We start from the raw sequence: 13,469 nt of genomic DNA on the forward strand, positions 1-13,469 counted from the left end.
GACTTCATGTCTAAAACACCAAAAGCAACGGCAGCAAAAGCCAAAATTGACAAATGAGATCTCATTAAACTAAAGAGCTTCAGATATTTTTTCTAATTAAATACCCCCAACAACCATTCATTTATCAGTTCACATTCCCATCTACTACAAATAATTATAACCACGTTGGCATCTGGTGATGAAATATATTTCAACTAGACAGGCTTTACAAGAGGTCCTTAATGAAGTGCTAATATGGGTTTGAAAGAACACCTGTTATCACAAAAGCACACTTACACATATAACCTATAGGAAATATAAAGCAACTATGCAATCAAGTTTATGTGACAACCAGATAACAAACATCATTTTAAGCACTTTATTTTTATAGGCTAGGATTAAAATGAATTTTTAAAGTTTCATTGTAGTATAATTCATATAAAAATTTGCACATATTTAATTATACATTTTGATGAGTTTGGACATTTGCATGTATCTGTGATACCATCATCACAATGAAGGTAGTAAACATGCCCCTCACTTCCAAAAATTCTTCATGTTCTGTGTGTGTGTGTGTGTGTGCGTGTGTCTGTTAGTTTATGTTATGTCCATACAATCCTGCTTTAAGGTAATTGTTTCTGTCTCCATTCAAACATGAGGAAAATTAGGTTCAGGTAATTTAAACATTTTTATTAATCTTTTTATAACATTCAGCTAATAATCGAATCAAAAGTCAAGCCTACAGCCTTCCATACTATGGATACATTACAAGTATTGAGTTAAAGTAAAATGAACAAATAGATAAATGGATAAATACATAAACAGATCTCATATCTTCTTTGGATCTAGGGCAGGTGGGGTAGGAGAGCTGAAAATGTTCTCCACTAGTATATTCCATTTTTTGCTTAAAGAGCACTACTTTATATTGTTTGGAGAATTAACTCCTTTAGTCTATTCATCATGTATCTTTCTGCTAAAAGTCTATAGACGGAATCCTAAATTCACAAAGTATACAAAACAATTATATTATAAATATATTTTAGTCTAGAATGAGAATTTGATCCAATATTTCTCAGTACTTCTGGTAAAGGCAGACGGGATTATATGAATAAGGATATCATCTCCCTGGAAATCTAAGGATATCCTCTACCTTTCAGCAGGAAAACAAAAAACCTGTAACCAAACTCAGCTTCCCACTCAACCAGGAGAGCTGCAAGGTCTCCACATTTTGGAAAGCTGGTGTTTCCTATTATTATTCTAAACAGCTGGCACTTTATTTTCAAATACCTACCATAAATCTTAGACTGCTTAATATCTGATGCCAATATATTATTTCTCTTACAAAACTAATTTCATAGGGAATGGGGATTATTTCCCTAGAACACAGTCCATGATTCATCCAGCAGTGTCCTAGATCCTGTCATTTTCTTGATGATCCTGTCATTTTCTTCTTCCTTGAAGAAGCAGGAAAATATGGCTTCTCTTGCCAATTTTCTTCAGAAAACATTGTTTTCAGTTTTAGCTGCATTTTAAAAGATTCCCCATATACCTTCACAGTGCTCCAAAAGTTGCCTGTAGACAGTTCCTATTCACAACAGTGGGTTGTCATGACTTTGTCTAAGACCTTCCTCTTGCTTGGGAAGCATAGTCTGTCCATGAATGAAACGTGTGACAAATATTGGGAATGCAATATTTCAGGAGTTATGGAGTTTTGACTGAACAAGGGATAGAGATCAATGGATTAAACACCCCATATTTCTAGCCATTAATTGGAACAACTTGTAGGTGTGCTTTTTACAATTTTTTCAAGGACTGCTAGCATGCAAGAAGACTGATAATTAACAGCAATAACTTGTTTAGTTTTGTACATTTTATTGTTTTTTTTTTTTTTCCCTTCACTGTCTTACTTGCTCCCTCTCCTACATGTTTTCTTTTTCCTTGGATCAGTTCCAAAACATACCACTTACACTAAAGTTCTTGGTTTGATTTGATTTTCTGAGAACTCTTATTAAGATGCCCTTTGCTATAAGCTCCCATTTGTAGATTGAGACTATCATAAGATACCTTTTGATATTAATTCTCTACTCTAAATAACAGTATAAGCGATTGACATGACTATCACAAAGAGGGAGACAAACCACTCCAGTAAGAGGAGAGACAAATTTACTAAGATTATTGATGCTCACGTGGTGGTAGTTGTGGTGGTGTATATGCTATCAAGCCCTAGAGGCCCTGGAAAGGGAGGTCTGACACGAAAAGGAGACTAAGGAATATGTAGTTGAATTTCAGTGTCTTGACTTTTTTTCACTAATTTGTAAGTCCTTTTGAGCTGTGAAGATACTAGGAGAAAAGACACTGTTAACATGTCCTTCATCACAGTGTTTTATCAATCTAATACATTACACTTCAAAACTTTTCAAAGTATCTCCTAATGATATTTTAGCAAAAATATAAGTGCATCATGAGTTGTAACACTACATAAACAGAGAATGGGCACTTTTCAAGGACATTATGAACTATGCCATTAAATGACAACTCTGAAAAGTTGAATTGTTGCTTACACAACAAAAGAACTATATTTGTGCAGTTAAGTAAAACCAAATAATAGAAGATCGCTATATTGATACATAATCTTCTGCAGGATGATTTGTATATTTTGATCACTGATCAGAGATGAGCTTGCTTTTCATAACTTGGGTGCTCAAGGATGTCAGATTCACACACACCTGCACATATCTTCTCACATTTACAAGAGTCATAATGATACTAAGTGCTTTAAGACTGAATTAAAATTATGGCAAATAGCATTTCATTGGCTGAAGTAAAATTTATTATTCAAATATCACATATGCCATGATTTCCTTTATGAGGCCTTCTTTCATTCCTTCTAAAATCTAGATTAGTTGCTTCTCACATGTGAAACTAAATCCATTGTTTTTATCTTATGATAGCCTAAATAACATTAAATTATATTTACTTTTTTTTTTTTTGAGACGGAATCTAGCTCTGTTGCCCAGGTTGGTGTGCAGTGGCGCTATCTCGGCTCACTGTAACCTCCGCCTTTCTGGGTTCAAGTGATTCTCCTGCCTTAGCCTTCCGAGTAGCTGGGATTACAGGCACCCGCCACCACGCCCAGCTAATTTTTGTGTTTTTAGTAGAAACAGGGCTTCACCATGTTCGTCAGGCTGGTCTCAAACTCCTGACCTCGTGATCTGCCAGCCTCGGCATCCCAAAGTGCTGGGATTACAGGTATGAGCCACCACATCCAGTCTGCTCAATATTTTTATAGCATCAGTATACTGTGAACCTTTGAAATCATGAAATACATCCTTGTCACTGCTGTACATCCAAAGAGTAAACTGCAGCTTGGACAACGGATATGTTTATATGAAGGAAGAAAAAAAGTAAAGAAAAGGGAAGAAAAAAAGCCAAAAATAAAAGATTAAGGGAGAAGGAATGGAGGGATGTTAGGAATTGTGTTTTTTTCTTTTCTTTCTTTCTTTTTTTTTTTTTTTTTTTGAGACAGAGTCTCACTCTGTCGCCCAGGCTGGAGTGCAGTGACCGGAACTCAGCTCACTGCAAGCTCCACCTCCCGGGTTTACGCCATTCTCCTGCCTCAGCCCCCCGAGTAGCTGGGACTACAGGCGCCAGCCACCTCGCCTGGCCAGTTTTTGTTTGTTTGTTTGTTTTTGTATTTTTTAGTAGAGACGGGGTTTCACCGTGTTAGCCAGGATAGGATGATCTCAATCTCCTGACCTCGTGATCCGCATGTCTCGGCCTCCCAAAGGATTACAGGCTTGAGCCACCGCGCCTGGCCAGGAATTGTATTTTATTTATATATATATCTCTCTCTCTCCAGATTTATCTCATGTTTTCACTGCTCTTGTTTAAGGAATATATGTTCTTTAGGGGAGATCACTGTAATGTAAATATCTCACCAAAATAGCCACACATAATACAAGGAATTTTCGGCTTAAACTTAAGTTTAAATAGGTAAATGCATGTTTTTCCTCTGACACATCACTTGCTGGATCATTTCTGGGTGTCTGGCTTTATAATGAGAATCTGAGCAACCCACATGCGAATCTCCGTGGTCTTCATTCCATAGACAATGGGATTAAGGGCAGGGGGCACAAGCAGATAGATGGTAGACAAGAGAATGTGGGCATAGACTGATACATGACCAAAACGATGGCTGAAGAAGGAAAAAAAAGCAAGGATATAAAACTCCAGAAAGACAATAATATGAGCTGTACAAGTGTTAAATGCTTTGAGTCGTGCCTCTTTTTGGGGAAGACGAAAAATTGTCTGAAAAATTAGAAAGTTGGAGATGAAGACAAAGATCACGTCAAAACCTAGAATTGCAAAAGCCACAAAGAGCCCAAATGATTTGTTAATATGGACATCTTCTTTAGCCAGCTTGACTACAGCCATGTGTTCACAGTAAGAACGGGCAATAACCACAGAGTGGAAAAGTTGCAGCCGTCTGAGTAGAATGGGTAGAATTCCAACAAGCATTGTTGTGCGGATTGCCACCATCAGCACCACCCGAAATAGAAAGGTGTGAGGATGGATGTGTGCCTCAATGGATCACAGATGGCCACATAGCGATCAAGGCCATCACCAACAGGATGCCAGATTCCATGCCCTGCAAGGCATGAATGAAGAAGAGTTGGGTGAGGCAGGCATCAAAAGCCATGGAATAAGAATCAAAGCAGAAGATGGCCAACATCTTAGGAGCAATGGCTACACAGAGACCTAGGTCAGTGGCTGCCAATACTGCCAGAAAGATGTACAAGTGTTTGTGTAGACTGCGTTCTATAGAGATAATGATTAGCAAAAAGCTGTTCCCTAGCAGGGCCACCAGGCACACACCAAAGAAGGCAAACCCAATCCAAAATTGCACATGCTCTAGTCCAGGGATCCCAATCAGGGTCACTGTCTTTGGGTTCAAATATGACATGTTGGTGGATCCCATGAGTCTGGTAAATCTTTTACTCACCACTAATTCTGACACAGATTCAGAGAAAAATTACGAATGGGAAGGAGGAACACTTTCCTCACATTTCCTCTCAGAACACGAAAGACATGGATGGAAATGTGATCACGTGACTGAATCTTTGGGTATAAATTTAGGTTTATTTCAGAATGGAGCTCTTGGCCTTTCCCAAAGCTAGTGTTTGTATTTGTGAATGAGGAATATGATTCAGTGTTGATCACCTAGAAATTGTAGAAATGGAAGCTATAATTCTAAGAGCATTGATTATGCTAGTCTTCAGTGTCTTCTCAAGTGCTCTCATAAACGGCAACATTAACTTTTTTGTCCATATTCATCTCCAAACTCCAGACACATCTTGGATTAGGTGGAATTCCTCTGTGATACTTGAAGTCATAACACAAATCCTCAATCCATATCCCTGTCTTAGTTGAAAGCTCAGAATCTTCCAATAGTGCATGCCTTTCCCAGTCTTTTCCATTTTCTTTAGTTTAGGGAGTATAATTCTTCCCATCACATCTTAGGAATTGCCTCCACATGGGGAAGTGAGAGGCTTGTTCTTCCAATAAATATTGCTTGAATTACCTATGTGCAGGCCAATTATTCAGGTTCTTCAAAGTGATAAGTACATGCTATTCTTTTACAAGTAGTGGCTGGGTATATTTGACTCATGGAGTTAAACCTGGCCCGTGAGTTTTCAAAGTTGATGTGTAAGCAGAATGAGATGGAAGGAGATGTAAGAAGTCACAGATCTTAGAGGAGACAGAAAATTGAGAAGATAGATACGAGGTCAATTGGATTAAAAGAAACCATAAGTTGGGATAGGAAACAGGCCACAAATCCTGGCCTGTTGTATAATCCCTATAACTTAAATTTTTTGATAATATTAATATGTCTCCGATGTAAAAGGATGGAGTTCTGTTGTTTATAATGGGGCTCAATTTATGTGCCTTTTTTACTTTATCAATACCTGTTGTCAGTGAAAATAATTTCTGACACCTTTGAATATATTGTTTACCTTCACATGCACCCACCTTCTGATCTTCGAACAATGTGCCTGCTCTATTTCTTTGGTAACCCTCTACTTAAAGCTTAAAACAACCTTACATCCTCTCTCTTTTTTTCCTTTTCATTAACTTTTTACAAGCTTAAAATCACACAACAGTTTAATTTTATCTTCCTTATGATTGTGTCATAGCCAAATATATTGACTGAATGAGAAGCATCACTCTGAATCACATTTTTATACATTTTTTTCTTTGAAAGAAAAGTGAGGTGATTCCTTCTGTAAAATAATAGAAAAAAATTGAATGGTTCATAGTTTGTATGAATACATATGTGAACATAACTAGAAAGCCCCCAATGTAATAAAATATAAAATGTCTTAATAGTTAATGAAGAGAAGGAAATCTTGTTATACAATCTTCTGTAGCCACACATATCAGTAGGCTGTGTCCAAGGAAATAAAGAGATATCGATTAAAACAATTAGAAATTTTATAAAAAGAAATTTCCCTTGATGCCCATATAAAATGATGTCAGGTGAAGAGTGGTAGATTGCCTAAAAGTAATTGTGGATAAACATAAATATGTGTTGTTGAAGTGGAACAAGTTGTTAAAGGCAGAGCCTACAGGAGCTACAAAGATAATACATCCTATATAATTATGTTTACATTGCCTGGTGATGTAAGGATAGAGTAAACATTAGCTCCAGGTTCACTGTAATATATGATAATGCATTCATCAAATTAATTTTATTCTATGTAGTATAGTATGTTAAATGATGCAATATAAATTTAGAAATACAAAATATCATCTAATGCAGGTTCTACTATTTATCTTACTATAAATGGAGGGGGGATAATATTACTTATCCCACTAAATTATTGGGAGAACTAAATAAGATTATATATGAAATTCTCAGCACAAATTTCATGGAAAAGAGTAACTATTCAATGTCTGCTAGCTAGTGCTTGTCAGAGCCTGTGATAAACTTCTCTGAGGAGGAAGACATACTACTGGCTTCTTGAGGGAATGTAAAACCAGATAGAGAAATGAGAACTTTTTTTTGAATAAAGAGTTGATAAAAGTAAGAAAGTGCCACTAGAAGATGAATTTCCTAAAGCTTAATGGCTTTTCTTAGTTAGATCTCTTAGACTGTATATTCATGTAAGTGGAACAAATGATCACTGTCACAATAGAAAACTGACGTCCCAATCATGTACAGACCTCGATGGAGTCAATACACTCTACTAATTTAAACTAATTTGGTCATTTCATCTGAGGAATAATCATATCCTCCTTTAAGGTTTTACTAAGTAGATGGGAAAGGTACGTACATGCACACCTTTTTTTTAAGTAGATGGGAAAAGTACGTACATGCACACCATTTTTTAAAAAGAGTTTATGTTAAAAATTTCTTCTGTAACAGCAAAGGTATGCATTTTGTGCAATTTAGATTTCTATAATAATCAGATCAGAAAATGTCCATTCCTGGGCTTGGAAGGAAAGAGAAGGAGAAAGAAATAAGAGGACTTCTTAAATGGAGGTGGAGTGAAGTATAAGACAAAAGACAAAAACACAAGGTGTTAATGTCTCTGATACAGAGAAATTTGAATTTCAGGAGATGGAACATGAACTGTGATCAATGTGGCAGTAGGACCAGACAACAAAGCTACCAAAAACAATAGGATGCTCCTATCTTTGAAGTTCTCTTGACATTTTGAAACTCCTCTGCTCAAACTACACAGAGACACACAGACCCATCCCTCCATGCATACTTTTCAAACCACAAATTATCTTTTTATTAAAAAATTTTAATAAGCCAATCAATGTGTATGTAACTACTTTGTATATAAAATTTGGAAGGGGATGCTGGAAACCTTATTCATACCCTGTTGTTGCTACTAATTAACCGGAGTGTGTCCATTACATTTCCTCCACATGCAATTAATAATATGGTACTAAATTACCTTTGCATCTCTTCCATCTTTAAATGACATGAATCTAGTTCATCTCTCATATTGTTTATAAAACAAACCAAGACACTGCCTGTGGGCAGGGGAGAAGAGAAAGAAGATGGCCATACCAAAGAAAGGTTTGTTGTTGAGAGGTACAGGATAAAGTTAATCTGACTCAATAATCCTCCTACTTCCTCTTAAAATTTTCTACAGTGAGAAACTCTTAGCAATAAACATGTCCCAAAGCAAGGAGAACAAACTCACCCAGATAAATAGACAGCTAGTTGAAACGTGAAGACAATGGATTAAACAGCTCTTTCCTACCAGATTTTGGATTTGGAAAGATATGAATGAATAACTAAGTGTCTTTCATCATCTGCCCTTAACTGTTTATCTTCCTGGATTTTCTTAAAGTCTGAGCTGATCCCAGGATGATGATGCTGACCTTGCCCCTAGAGAGGTCATTACCTTTCTGAAACTCAACCTTACCTTGTGTCAGAAAGATGTCTATTGTTTAAAAGCACATAGCAAGAAGCTGTTTCCAAGGAATAGGAACCAGGAAATATCAAATCATAGGATCATTTGAAGTGTGGGATAAATATCTGAGAAATGGAGAATTTGTAAACTGGAAATGCAGAAGACAGTCATTTGGTCAACTTTCTGGCCTATGGCAAAGTTTATAATGTAAGGAAACAAAATAGTACCTTTTATGTTTGCAAATATAATGATACGACAGCTGCAACTCATATAGCTTACAACTACTACTATTACCATTAATACCACTATTATTACCACTAAAATTATTTGCAATCATCATAGCACTTTGCAAGTTTTTAAAATCACATTTATTAATACGATTTAGTCCAATTTGCGAATGCATCATTCTCTACTTTGTTCCATTTTTGACACCACTTTGCACCTTCTCTTTGGCAATATTTGTGAAACTTTGAAGTGACCATTTATGCAACTCTACCATCAAAGTATTCTACTCAAGATCTCTAGGTGATGAGTTTCAGAGAATTTCGGGTAATACTTCAAATATAATGTTAGTTTTATAACCCCAAATTTATTGTGATATATTCCTTTGCCATTGAATCGATTAATTGTGTGCAATATTGTTTTGATTTACTTAGCGTTTTCTTCTTTACTCTTAGATGCAGCACCTGGTGTGTCAGCTGAAACATGATGTTACATAATCTGTAATGAATTACACTTAAGGTTGTAACTAAGGATGAACCAATTCCTTAACCTCAACCATCAGGTAATGTTTCATTTGTTAGTTCTAGGATTAAACTCACAGGACTGTGTAAGAAACTGATGACTGTGTGTCCCAGAACAATATATACCTTACACACTCAATATTCACTATAATTAAGAGATAACTTTTTCTTCCTTACTTTTTATTGTTTTTTTTTCCCCCTTCTAGATCTATGTCTAAGCAATTTCTCCACAAATAGGCTTCAAAATTGATCACATCTGTTTTCCTTTCTACTCATCTTTTAAAATCTATTCTGCAAATATCTGGCCTTCTTCATTTTGTCCCTTTGTGGTACACAGCCATTGTTAAGCATTTTTTTCTTCTTGTCTCTTTATCAATTACTTCACGATTAGGGATCCATCATTTTTCTTCTGTTGTGTAGCTTCAAGTATCCCTCTCTATCTGTCCCTTCCCTAAACAGATAAGTATGTTCAGTCTTGAAAAATGTCATCTATTGAAACCAAAAGAAATCTAGAGAACTATCTCACTCTTTTCACTACAGCAAAGGTTTTGAAAGAGTCTGTCTTTGATTTCCTCTTTTCCTTACTTCCCATTACCAGTCTTTTCATTCTAACATTACAGTGTTTCTTTTTTCTCTATTAAATTTACTCTTCCTCACCTTATTAAGTTCACCTGTGTTTATAGTTAACAACCTATGTGGATAATATTTTTTGTCTACAGGGAAGTTAAATATTCAAAACTTGTTATACAATTAGCATCAAAACAGTACGATTTATTCTAGGAGTGCAAGGCTTATTGAATTGAAATTCCATTAGTGTAATCCAACATATTGAGAAAATTAACAAAGGAAGCACTTACATAATCATATCAATAGATGCAAAAAAATGAAACAAATCGATGGCAGTCTTGATAAAAAATTTAAAAATACACATTTAATCATAAGAAAAATAGGAGTTAAATAGGCACTTCAAAATGTAAAGGGCGTATAGGAACACTTACAGTTAACATCATATTTAATGGTAAAAGACAATGTTTGTTCTCTACGATTAAGAACAGCAAAAGGATGTTTATTCTTACCACTCCAATACTATGTCATAATTGAAAACCTAACATATGCAACGAGGATAGAAAAATGAATAAAATCCATTCAGATTGGAATGGGAGATCTAGTCATCTCTATTTGCAGATAATATGATTGCCTACATGGAAAATATCAAGGCATCTACAAACATTCTCCTGAAACTGACTTAGTTCATCAAGTTACTAGGATAAAAGGTCAATGTACAAAATAAATTATATTTTAATATACTATCAATAAAATGCAAATCAGATTTTAAAGTATATTTCCAATAGCTAAAAAAGTAACATCTTAGATAATAACCTACAATCTATGTGTAGAATCTGTCTGTTCAAAAATACCACGCACTAAAAAAGGACCTAAATACATGGAAATATTTACCAAGCACATGGATTTAAGACACTACACACACACACACACACACACACACACACAAAATGTGTATTATCTATGAATTGACCTATAGATTTAATACAATTTAATGTATCTATATATTCTACCTAAATTATATGTACAGTGTACATTATTTCCTTTTCACTGAATAGCATTTTTAGATAAGCAAAAATTCTTATTTTCTTTACAGTCCAATTTTTTTATCTTTTTCCCAACGTTTATGTTTTTGTATTTGATTCATGATTCATTTGCTTATTCCAAAGTCATAAATAAATCCTCCACATTTTCACTTACAGCTTTGTCATTTTACCTTTCACGTGTAGATATAAACTAAATCTAGACTTGACTTTTATTTTCAGGGGTTTGAGATTAGAATCGTAGTTCATTTTGCTTCATATAAATATTTACTCAACATCGTATGTTCAAAAGAAAAAAAACTGTTCTTTACTGCATTGTGTTATAACTTTGCCCTATTCAGATAATTGTTCATACATGATCTATTTTATAGATTATACACTTTGCATTAGTCAGCTATTTTTATATCTGCTTTAAGTCTATAGTAGGCCAGGCGTGGTGGCACATGCCTGCAATCCCAGCACTTTGGGAGGCCAAAGCAGGATGATCGCTTGGGCCCAGGAGTTCAAGACCAACCTGGGCAACATGGTGAAACTTCATCTCTACAAAAAATACAAAAATCAGCCAAGTGTGGTGGTGTGTACCTGTGGTTCCAGCTACTTGAGTAGGGAGGCTGAGGTGGGAGGATAACCTGTGCCTGAGAAATCAATGCATTGATGAGCCGTGATGTTGCCACTGAATTCCAGCCTGGGTGACAGAGTGAGATCTGTCTCAAAAAAAAAAAAAAAAAAAAAGCAAAATCTATAGCATAATAATAATCATAATTTCAAATGTAAGACTGAGGTAACTTACTATATCTAGTAGTAGAAACATTTTGATTAGTCATCTGGTGACCCGAAGTTATATTATAGTGTAGGTGTGTAGCTACATATAATACAAATATTCTATACTGAGAATACAGAACGCCTACTTAGATAAAAGCTTCATAAAAAAATGAAAAATATTGTAATAATGTACTTGCTATTGCTAATTGATACAACTTACCTAGAGCTTTTATGGGCATACTCTGTGCAACTTCCTGAACTTTGAGAAGTTCAGGGAAGATATTATGTACAGACAGGATATGAAAGAAACATTTGCTTGTATTTTGAAAGTCATTCTTCCTGAATTCTGGGCAATCTTACTCTCTTCTATATGCTTATACTCTTTGTTGTCTGAAACATTTTATTTCACAAAGATATTTGTAAGTGAAATAATAATCTACCACACTTGGAACATTTAGCAGAATAATGAATTGCTCTAGCCATGTTAATGGCTTAGTAGAGGATTAGATGAACAGGTTTGAGGTTAAAAAAAAAAATCTAAGATGACTAAAAGAGTAAAGCACTCACTCACTTTTTATTTTATTATAAAATAAAAGTTTTATTTAATAGGTTAAGTGAAAGAAATAACCTAACCATTTATTTGAAGTAACTATCTGGGTGCAGTAGTAATGACAGCTTTATTGTCCGTGAGTCAGGAATATTGCCTTACGATCACAGAATGGTACTGTGCACCATGGAATAAAATAACTTCAGATATACAATGAAACAATTGACCTAGCTGGTGAAATGGGAAAGGTGCTTCAGGCATAATCTCCCTCACTATGACTTAATAATTACTCACATAAGGATAAAAGCCCAGAAAAAAAGAAAAAAAATCTAATGAAGGAAATTTTGCTGATACACTTATCATCTCTACCTATGGACCATGAAATGATCCTGTCAATAAACTCAGGTATATCTAGCCTGATGTGAATGAAAATGCCACTGGGGTATATGGTGGTCAGAGTTCAAACCAAGACAGGATATTTGAGTGGAGGTGGGAGAGTGTGTCTGCAAGCCTGTAGACCAACAGGCTTTGAGTCTCATTCATACTGGGACATGCCTGAGAGTCCCCTCCATGAGACAGGTAAATCAAACTGCTAATTACCAGCCAACCAGGCTAGGATAACTGCAGGAGAGGAAGCTGAGCAGTCAGTCCTGCAGGCCATATATATTTATCAATGGTTCCAGAGTCTGGAGTTGATAAGATTTTTCATTCCACCAAAGCACCAGCTAACGTAGAATCACCTGGGAATTTCTGTGTGCCCACCTGAGTGCTTGAAATTTCTTTAGACCATCTAGATTTCAATCGCAGCTGCAGTAGTGATAGTATGAGTTCAACCTACATGATGTTCTAGGGGCGACAAGAATAATGTCAGTGGCATAAGCAGAAACAATACAGCATCGTCCATGAACCTGTACAAAATTCCCTTTGGCCCTGACTCCTGCATAACTACACTCTATATTAAAATCTAAACAACATGCTCTGCTATCATGCTATCATCTAGCAGAGAATCACTGGGGATGTAGTCACACAAAATTATTAAAATGAGAGACTTTTACTTGATGTTTTAAAAGTTCAAGCCAGAAGAATATGAACTATATTTTATTATTTTGTGACTGGAATATGATTGTGCCCTAAGACTTGATAAAACCCCATTTGAATAATGATGTCAGTGCATTTATCATTTTTATAAAAGCGGTAAAAGTTATGTTGTTTTATGGTTTAATGCACTATTCCTTTTGTAAATGATAGTCATTGTAAACTTGCTTGTGATACCTGACATCAAAAGGTATTCAGGGCCTAGATAAATTAATTGGCTAGATAATAAGATGATTCATCAAGTTGTGAAGAAGACATTAATAACCTGTTAGATACAAATGCGTATGATCAAGAACACTGCTTT

At 35.4% G+C, this 13,469-nt stretch overlaps 1 pseudogene; it reads right to left on the bottom strand.

Annotated features, from left to right (window-relative positions):
* Positions 1-4,011: 4,011 nt before the first annotated feature.
* Positions 4,012-4,957, bottom strand: LOC105533011 (annotated as a pseudogene).
* Positions 4,958-13,469: the final 8,512 nt, after the last annotated feature.

This window comes from Mandrillus leucophaeus, unplaced genomic scaffold, assembly GCF_000951045.1.
Source record: "Mandrillus leucophaeus isolate KB7577 unplaced genomic scaffold, Mleu.le_1.0 Scaffold1212, whole genome shotgun sequence".
Lineage (NCBI taxonomy): Eukaryota > Metazoa > Chordata > Mammalia > Primates > Cercopithecidae > Mandrillus > Mandrillus leucophaeus.